The sequence below is a fragment of the Bos indicus genome, chromosome 8 (assembly GCF_029378745.1).
Source record: "Bos indicus isolate NIAB-ARS_2022 breed Sahiwal x Tharparkar chromosome 8, NIAB-ARS_B.indTharparkar_mat_pri_1.0, whole genome shotgun sequence".
Lineage (NCBI taxonomy): Eukaryota > Metazoa > Chordata > Mammalia > Artiodactyla > Bovidae > Bos > Bos indicus.
Genome location: NC_091767.1, coordinates 45,756,615 through 45,765,145, shown reverse-complemented (window position 1 = coordinate 45,765,145; position 8,531 = coordinate 45,756,615).

Sequence of the window (8,531 nt, the reverse complement as noted above, 5' to 3'; positions counted from 1 at the left end):
AGGAGGAGAAGGGGACGACAGAGGATGAGATGGTTGGATGGCATCATCGATCGATGGGCACACATTTGGGTGAACTCCGGGATTTGGTGATGGACAGGGAGGCCTGGCATGCTGCGGTTCATGGGGTCGCAGAGTCGGACACGACTGAGCAACTTAACTGAACTGAAAACTAATATTGTAAATTAACTACCTTTCAATTAGAAAAAGAATTGACCAGCCCCCCAAAATACCCAGTAAATTCAAAATTTAAATCTAAAAGTAAAATCCTAACAACGGAAAGATAAACAATGGAAAAGTAATACTTGCAAGGAATGCCAAAAATGAATGTTGCTCTTTACATTCTATTTGCAACTTTTTTGTAAGCTTTAGGGTTATTTTAAAAAATTATAAACACCCTTGATACAAGAATTCCTGCAATTTGATAAAAAAAACATTAAAAGCCCAGTAGATGAATGGGTAAAGAATATAAACAGACAGTACATACATCCACAAGCACACACACACAAAAGACAAAAAGGTAGTTAACAGATAAACAGAAAAATAATGTCTTTGTGAAAAGAAATGCAGATTAAAATAAGACTTCAATACCTATCAAATTAGCAAAGGTTTTTGGTTTTCTTTTGTTTTTAGTAATAACATCAGATGTTTGCAAGAGTATAATAAAAGGTGCATCCTCTTTCTTTATTGTTGGGAGTGCAAATAAGAATAATAAATTTAGTCATTTGTGTAAGGAATCCTGACATCCTTGAATACAGATATCCCACTTCTAGGAATCACCCTAAAGAGAAATCGTGAACAAAAGAAAAGGCTTTATATATAAAAATGTTCAATAAGAACTATATTTTAATGAAAATTAAAAAAACTTAAATGTCAAGCTGTATAGGGAATTATTAGATAAATAGTAAAATATCATATAGCCATATAAATGTTTATGAAAGAACTTTTAAAATAATGTGACAAAATGTGCTAAGTGAAAGTAAGATGCAGAATTGTTTATACAATATGATCACATACCTGTAAAAAAGAAGACTGGGGAAAAATGATTTTAAAAAGTAGATGCTAACTATAGTAGCTTTGAGTGGAGAAGCTGTAACAGATTTTGTTCTTTCAATTCTTGTATTTACCTCGTTCTCAATGAGAAGAATATACTGGGATTCTCTGGTGGCTTAGATGGTAAAGAATCTGCCTGCCAATGCAGGAGATGCAGGAGACAAGGTTTTGATCCCTGGGTTGGGAAGACTCCCTGGAGAAAGGAATGGCTGCCCACTCCAGTATTCTTGCCTGGAGAATTCCATGGTTGTAGGAGCCTGGTGGGCTACAGTCCATGGGGTCACATTTTCTATGAGAAGAATATATTAGCTTATATTTTATAATATATAGTAGGACTCATAAACAATCACTATTACGTCTGGGGCAGCAGGGAAATCTCACAGTATGTGCTTATTATAGATTTCCAGGTTTCTGAGTTTAATGAAATTCAATATAAACTTTTGAGCCAATGATGATGGTTTTGCTAATGCCTTCTAGAACTATTAATAAGAGCCATCAGAAGTTGAGTATATAAAAAAAGTTTGACCAGAAATTCTCTTGCTTGGTGCTTCAGTGCTATAAGACATCTGATGATTAGTTGGGGCTGAGGAGGAAAAAGCATCTTTTAGAAAAATAATGTCTGCTAATGGTAATTTTTTTGCTTGTTTGTTTTCTAAACTACTTGTTCTGAATATAAGAATAATAAATCCTTGTTATAAACATTTCAAGTGTTATAGGTATTTATGATACAGTGACTAACTCTACTATAGTTTGGTGTATGTTACTCCAAATTTTTATGAATATCTAACACTTAAAAAATAATAATGGGATCATCCTAAACATACTATTTTGCAACTTTGTTAACCATGTATTGCAGACAATTTCCCTTGAAAGAATTCATGGGCCCCCTCCTTTGTTTTAATGATTTAAAATGTTCCATTTTTGGTATACTATAAGGAGTTCGTCAAGACTGTATATTGTCACCCTGTTTATTTAACTTATATGCAGAGTACATCATGAGAAACGCTGGACTGGAAGAAACACAAGCTGGAATCAAGATTGCCGGGAGAAATATCAATAACCTCAGATATGCAGATGATACCACCCTTATGGCAGAAAGTGAAGAGGAACTAAAAAGCCTCTTGATGAAGGTGAAAGTGGAGAGTGAAAATGTTGGCTTACAGCTCAACATTCAGAAAACGAAGATCATGGCATCCGGTCCCATCACTTCATGGGAAATAGATGGGGAAACAGTGGAAACAGTGTCAGACTATTTTTCTGGGCTCCAAGATCACTGCAGATGGTGACTGCAGCCATGAAATTAAAAGACGCTTACTCCTTGGAAGGAAAGTTATGACCAACCTAGATAGCATATTCAAAAGCAGAGACGTTACTTTGCCAACAAAGTTTCGTCTAGTCAAGGCTATGGTTTTTCCTGTGGTCATGTATGGATGTGAGAGTTGGACTGTGAAGAAGGCTGAGTGCCGAAGAATTGATGCTTTTGAACTGTGGTGTTGGAAAAGACTCTTGAGAATCCATTGGACTGCAAGTAGATCCAACCAGTCCATTCTGAAGGAGATCAGCCCTGGGATTTCTTTGGAAGGAATGATGCTTAAGCTGAAACTCCAGTACTTTAGCCACCTCATGCGAAGAGTTGATTCATTGGAAAAGACCCTGATGCTGGGAGGGATTGGGGGCAGGAGGAGAAGGGGACGACAGAGGATGAGATGGCTGGATGGCATCACTGACTCGATGGACATGAGTTTGAGTGAACTCCGGGAGTTGGTGATGGACAGGGAGGCCTGGCGTGCTGTGATTCATGGGGTCGCAAAGAGTCGGACACGACTGAGCGACTGATCTGATCTGATCTGATAAATTATTTAACCAGTTCCCGTTTGAGAGTCATTTTGGTTACCAAATCATTATTATAAACAATGCTACACTGAATATGTACATGTCTTTGTACACTTGTACAATGAAAAAATATCTGAATTGTATGACTATTTTACAATAAGTATTCATGACAAGTATTTCTGTGTGATAAATCCCCAGGAATGGAATTTTAGGGTCAAAGCTTATTAGCTAAGCAGGCATTTAATGAAAATACCTGTTTTCTTACATTTTTAATAATGTGGTTTATTATCAAGTTTTGTTTTAGCCAATCTAATAGGTGTAAAATATTATCATCTTTTGTATTTCTTTAAATAATACAGAAGTTGAACACCTTTTCACCAATCTGTTGGTCAATTGTTTTTCTTCTAGGAATTGACCATTATTGTCCTTTGTATTTCTATTTATCTTTTCTTAGCGATTTGTGAGAACTGATTTTATATCAGGCAAAGTAGCCCTTCATTATGTTATTTGCATAATTTTCTAAGGTTTTCTTTTGATGCTTTGTTTTCAATTTTTGGTGTAGAAATTCTTTAATTTTAAAGTAGTTATATTTATTGGAATGTTCTAATTCTGGGTTTGTGACATGATGAGAAAGGTCCTTTCCACTCCAAGATTGTAAATAATATCTACTGTGTTTTCTTCAAGTATTTTAATCTTTTCATGTTTATCTTTTAAATATGTAGAATTTATTTTGATATGGGGCTTCCCTGGTGGCTCAGATCGTAAAGTGTCTGCCTGCAATGTGGGAGACCTGGGTTTGATCCCTGGGTCAGGAAGATCCCCTGGAAAAGGAAATGGCAACCCACTCCAGTATTCTTGCCCGGAGAATACCATGGACAGAGGAGCCTGGTAGACTATAGTCCATGGAGTAGCAAAGAGTCAGACACGACTGAGTGAATCCACTTCCACTTTATTTTGATATAAAGAGTGGGATAAGGACTTCCCTGGTGGTCCCGTGCTTAAGACTCCATACTTCTACTGCAGGGGAATGCCTTTGGATCACTGGTCCAGAAACTATGATCCTACAGGCCAAGTGGTATAAACAGTAGGATGGAGATGCAGTTTATTTTGTCACAAATGGCTAGCCAGCTGACCTAATATCAGTTATTAAATAATCCATCTTTCTGCACTAACTTGAAATGCCACATTTATGATGTACTAAATTCTCGTATAGACCTTGTGTATCTCTGGGATCCATTTACCTTTGCTCCTGAGCCATAAAGGGGCAATTTATCTTTGAGTAAACACACTTTTAATAGAAAAACAAAATACTATTGTTCTGGAGTTGAACATCTTTAGACTGTATAAAAAATTTCCTTTTACTAATTTATCTTTCAAGACAAATCATCAGTCTTGGGCAATATGGTCAACATGGCTAAAAAGGTCAAATTTGGTATGATGCCCAAGTCACCTTGGGCCTCACCCACAGTTTTTTACCCCTACTTTGTCAAGTAAGGATCAATACAGTCCATTTTTTATCTCTAAACAGACAGTTCACTGTGGCTAAATAATAGAACCACAAATTGAAAGAACTGTATATAGTAAAGGTTGGTGATGTAAATTTAAGCTATGGAACTTGAATATGACCAATGGGGCTGTTTATATTCATATACATAGGTGAGAAACTAAGAATCTCCTTTTCCAGCTATTGTACCTAATCCTATGTGGATTTACACTGAACATATAAAAACAGATACAGTATTTCAGTTTAAGGAAACACTTCTGCATAGGTGTATGTGTTGTGTGTTAGTCTCTCAGTCGTGTCCGACTCTTTGCAACCCCATGTACTGTAGCCTGCCAGGCTCCTCTATCCATGGGATTTTCCAGGCAAGAATACTGGAGTGGGTTGCCATAGAGTTCAAAAAGAATCAATGATAGAGATTTGTCACAGTCTTGCCATAGTGTGTCTCCTTTTGTTTCTTCAGTTCCCATAACATGAAGGAAAGGAATGACCCTGTGACCCACCGTCTTAGTACCTCAGACTGAATGCCATGTTATGCCTCTCAATTCCATTGTGTGGGTTTTGTGCAGTGATTCACTCCTCCTATGTAGCACCTAAATCTATGGCCAACTTACCTATCAGAGCAGGTACAATGCCTTAGGCCCATAATACTTTGCTGCTGCTAAGTCGCTTCAGTCGTGTCCAACTCTGTGCGACCCTGTAGACGGCGTCCCACCAGGCTCCCCCGTCCCTGGGATTCTCCAGGCAAGAACACTGGAGTGGGTTGCCATTTCCTTCTCCAATGCATGAAAGTGAAAAGTGAAAGTGAAGTCGCTCAATCCTGTCCGACTCTTCGCAACCCCCATGGTCTGCAGCCTACCAGGCTCCTCTGTCAATGGGATTTTCCAGACAAGAGTACTGGAGTGGGATGCCATTGCCTTCTCCACATAATACTTTAAGGAACCCATAAAGATGTCTTAATTTCTTTTAAAATAGGAGATGAAAGAGAACTTTTAAGTCCAAGAAAATGTTTTGTTGTATAAATTAATATATTCATCTTTGTACAAATATAGTTATAAAATGTATCCTTTACTATTTTTTATGAAGGAAGGAGCCAGCAAAAGTCATAATATAGCCTTGTCTGTCTCTTAAAAGATGTCCTGCAAAGGGAATACCAAATATTTTAGATCTTTCATCTCTATTCTCCTGGAAATTCACAATTAAAGGCTTGTAGAAGTCCTGCAATAAATTAAAAAACAAAGCAACAACAAACTGTAAATTTTACTTTATGTTCTTCAGATTTATGTGATCCTGGAACTTTTTTACTCCCACATAATAACTACTATTTTTCACTTCCACTGTATAATTGTAAGAGATTTGATTTAGGTCATCCCTGAATGGTCTAGTGGTTTTCCCTACTTTCTTCAATTTAATTCTGAATTTGGCAATAAGGAGTTCATGATCTGAGCCACAGTCAGCTCCGGTCTTGTTTTAGCTGACTGTATAGAGCTTCTCCATCTTTGGCTGCAAAGAATATAATCAGTCTGATTTCTGCATTGATCATCTGGTGATGTTCATGTGTAGAGTTTTCTCTTGTGTAGTCATGTACAGATGTAAGAGTTGGACCATAAAGAAAGCTGAGTGCCGAAGAATTGATGCTTTTGAACTGTGGTGTTAGAGAAGACTCTTGAGAGTCCCTTGGACTGCAAGGAGATCCAACCAGTCCATCCTAAAAGAAATCAGTCCTGAATATTCATTGGAAGGACTGATGCTGAAGCTGAAGCTCCAATACTTTGGCCACCTGATTCGAAGAACTGACTCATTTGAAAAGACCCTGATGCTGGGAAAGATTGAAGGCAGAAGGAGAAGGGGATGACAGAGGATGAGATGGTTGGATGGCATCACCGACTCAATGGACATGAGCTTGAGTAAACTCCAGGAATTGGTGATGGACAGGGAGGCTTGGCATGCTGCAGTCCATGGGGTTGCAAAGAGTTGGACACGACTGAACAACTGAACTGAAATGAACTGTATAACTACTATCTTCCCACAGAACTAGTGATCCATAGAAGAATTTGGGAAATACTTAACTTTCTATTACATTAAGATTCAACATTGATCATGAGAGTCTGTAAATGAAATCTCTCAACTATGTGTGTATATATATATATATATCAGACACCTAAAGGATTACTGTATATTCTATACAAAGAGAATTAAAATGTATACCTGATTCCCTTTGAGAGCATGCTAGCAACACAGCCTGCCTATTCACTTGGCAAGAGAATTTTATTATTGCATGTTTTAGATTTATGCTACACAGCTCACTGAGACCCATTTCAATTCAGTTTTCTTGATAGGCTTGCAGTAGCGTGAGGATGAAAATAATTCCCAAATGGCAAGGAAGGGTGAAAAGCTGCTTTCCTAAATTCCAGAACATGTTATTCCTTAACCCATCAGACCTTATTAAGAGTAACTTAAAATCTGTCAGCTCTCAAAAGGTTTCTCCAGAAACAGATTTCTTGGTTCCATCTCAGTTCCTGCAGTTCCCATAACCACAGCCTATTCAATTTAGCAGTGCTCGGCTGCATGAATGCTGAAATTAAAGTGTGCTTTCAATCCACAGCAAAACTGACCTAACTTAGAAGCATCTCCACAGTTAGATTTAATAAAAAGGTATGAGATTGAGATGGAAGGCAGAAAAAGGATAAATTGCTTTGAGAAATAAAAGTAGAAAGTGGTTAGTTCTTTTTTTTTTTTTTAATGTTAACTAATGTCCTTTTTAAAGAGTCAGTTTTCTGTTTGACAGAAAAAGTCAGAGACTTTAAGTCCTTTTTTTTTCAGCTTTCAGAAGGTTTGTTCATTAGGGAGATGATCTCAATTATTTTTCTGGAAGCAGACACAATGGTCGGCCCATAGGTGCTTTAAAAATACATGTATTTCTCATCTTGGAGAAACTCACAAGGCTTTGGGTTTATTATAGTATTTTTTTAAATTAGGAAACAAAATTTCTTTTAAGGAAAAAAAAGTCCTACTCATTTAATGACAGACCTGACTTCTAGAGAATTTATTTAATTCCCTAAACACATAGTATCTAGCAAAACAAAGTGATGTTAACAAAAAAAAAAAATTTGCCAGGTTCTCCTTTGCACCTCATTTTATCACAGCCAGTACAACCCCTGAAATGATTTGTTTATAGATCTGTCTGCCTTTTTTAAAGTACAAAAGTCCTCAAGGGTAGAGAGATTGTGGTATTTGACTTGGTCTCACAAATGCCTACCACAGTGACTAGCATATGCAGCTTGAGGAATGAAAATGCAGTATTTAGTGACTTTTTGATAGTATAACCTACTGAAAACTGTCAGTATGGCCATAATTGTTAGTTATAGTGTTATTTGTTGTTTAGTCGCTCAGTTATGTCTGACTATTTTGTCAATCCTTGGACTGTAGCCTGTCAGTCTCCTCTGTCCTTGAGATTTTCTGGGCAAGATTACTGGAGCGGGTTGCCATTTCCTCCTCCAGGGGATGTTCCTGACCCAGGGATAGAATCCACATCTCCTGCATCTCCTACACTGCAGGCAGATTCTTTACCACTAAGCCACCAGAGAAGCCCTTATATTGTTAACTACTCATCCTGAATATGAGGGGGAGGAAGGATTGGGAGGGAGAGAGAAGGAGAGAAAACATTACCCCTCTTGGCTGGCAAAGGGCATGAAATTCTGATAAAATTGCTGACACTGGTTTTGTCTACTACAGCTTTAATAGTAGACCAAACTATTCGGGAAGATTCCCTGGAGAAGGAAATGGTAACCCACTCCAGTATTCTTGCCTAGAGAATCCCATGGATGGAGAAGCCTTGTAGGCTACAGTCCACTGGGTCGCAAAGAGTCGGACACGACTGAGCAACTTCACCTTCAAAGCCTTACCTGAGCTCTTTATTTTTGAGTCAATAGAGAGACCTACAGCCACATTTTTAGTACCTTATTTTTTCAAATTGTTAAGGCCATGTGAATTCTAATAAAAATAGTAATGAAGGAAAAGGAAATTATTTTAAAGGCAAATCACTTCAATAGTCTTCTTGAACAACCCAACTGTGACTGGAATGAGAGCAAATAAAGCAACCAGCCAACAAATATTTGATGAGTACTTCCTAGATACTTTATTAATA